Below are 2,117 nucleotides of genomic sequence, written 5' to 3' on the forward strand. Positions count from 1 at the left end.
ATATCTTGACATATTTACAGGCCTTGACATTTACTTATTGGTCCATTAGAACATTGTATAATCTCTTGACTGAGAAGGTTAACTCCACTCTCTCACAGAGAGAAAGAGGAGAAGTAGTTTCTGAACTCAGTTTCCATAGTTGTCAGCAGCTGGTTATGGTCTCACTTTCTTAACATAATTTTCAGTCTCTTTATATGACTTAAAAATGAAACGCCTTTCAATATGCATGATCATCAGTTGGTCCAGGTATAGCATTCCATTGCACATATTCAGAGCCTGCCGCTTGGCTTTAACTCCATCGAAGCGCCACTGTAGGCGGCGGGTCTCTGGAAACAGGTCAGGGAACAGGCTGAGACAATGGCCTTCATAGAAAATCTGTTTCTTTCTTCAGTCAGCGGCCATGGCTGTCTCTCGATCCTGGAAGTTCAGGAACTTCACTAGCCTTGGCATTGTAGCTTTAGGACTGTACAATCCAATCCTGTGCGCTCTCTCGATAATAGGTGGCAAAGTAAAACAACCACCTAGCGTTTCTCTCAGCCATTTCTCCAGAAATCCACACGTCATTGTCTTCAAATTTTCCAGGTAGCCCCTCAAAACGGAGGTTAGATCGCCTGTTTCTGTGTTCATAACTTGTAATCTTGCTGGATCACTCCGCCACTGTTTTCTTATGTTGTTTAACTTTCTATTACAGAGAGATTACATCATCTTTGGCTTGGGATATTCGCTCCTCTGCCTAGTCGAGTCTTCGTAAATGCGCCTGCACATCCCATTTCACATTTCTAATAGCCATGTTGGCTTGTAATGAGCAAATAGCATCGAGAATTTCACTGTTGGTAGTTGTCTCTCGAGCAGTGTCTTCAAAGTGATACAGATGCAGCGGCTGCATAGATTTGTGAGCATTAGCTGTAGCAGCATTAGCATTTGTTGTAGCAACATTAGCAGCGCTATTAGAGCTAGTAGTATTTGTGGTTGGTTTGCATGATGTGGCACATTTAAGTGGTGACCTGATGAACAAAAGAATATTAAAGATGCAAAAAATACGTAAAAAATGCTAGTCAGTCAAAACTTACGGATAAATTGCGAGCCACTCACGTGACTCTCCTCCCCACCCATCACGGTTGATCTTCCCTGCTTTTTACTCCAAGCCTGGGTCCTCTACCAGAGGTCTGGCAGCTTGAGGGTTCTGCGCAGTATGTTTGCTGTTCCTAGAACTGCACTCTTCTGGACCGAGATGTCTGATGTATTTCCAGGGAACTGCTGTAACCACTCTTCAAGTTTGGAGGTCACTGCCCAGAGTGCGCCGACTCTGGTTAGGGTTACTGAGGTAGTAACATTGAGCCCTGTTTTCACATCTCGTCCATTTCCTTTGTGTTGTTCCAGTAGCCCATTTGACATCAAGGTGATCTGGTTCCCCAACACCTGACGCAGACCTTGTTAGACCGGGCGACGTATATTGTCATCATTGTATGAGATAGGCATTAGCGTAAAGGGTCTTGCCTAAGGACTCAAATGGGGACCCACATCTCTTCTTAAACCTGGGCCTACCGTGTGCTAGTTAGGTGACTTGCCACTTTAGGCAGTAGCGCAAAGGGTCTTGCCAAAGGACCCACACTGGCAGCTTATGCTATTTTTCTCCTCCCCAGCGAGGATTCAAACCCATGAACAAGTCAGATGACTTGTCTGTTGGGCTATATATGTTACCTTTCCCAAGAAATGGAGCTTCCTATATGTATAAACTAACTACTTAGTTTATATATATATATATATATATATATATATATATATATATATATATATATATATATATATATATATATATATATATATATTCAGACCACAAATTTACAAACAAAATCGAAAAAGGATTACTGTAAGGATTATCTAAATTATTATCTAAATTGTTATCTAAATTATTCCATAATGATGATAGAGGGGTTATTTTGTTTAGCCTATAGTTTGTAATCATTTCAGAATGATTATAAAGGTTTAGGAAGCATCAGCTATCCCTGAATTAGGTTTGATCAGTAGTAGAACATTTTCTAGAGCAGTGGTCCCCAACCACCGGGCCGCATACCAGTACCGGTCCGTCGGTCATTAAAAAAAAAAAAAAAAAAAAA

The 2,117-nt window shown here is 41.2% G+C and overlaps 1 long non-coding RNA gene across 1 annotated transcript in view; it reads left to right on the forward strand.

Moving 5' to 3' along the window:
* The window catches only part of LOC107091499, a 23,410-nt gene that overhangs the window by 13,839 nt on the left and 7,454 nt on the right, over positions 1 to 2,117 (forward strand). The gene's annotated exons all lie outside the window — the stretch shown is intronic.

Source organism: Cyprinodon variegatus, unplaced genomic scaffold (genome assembly GCF_000732505.1).
Source record: "Cyprinodon variegatus isolate N-32 unplaced genomic scaffold, C_variegatus-1.0 Scaffold340, whole genome shotgun sequence".
NCBI lineage: Eukaryota > Metazoa > Chordata > Actinopteri > Cyprinodontiformes > Cyprinodontidae > Cyprinodon > Cyprinodon variegatus.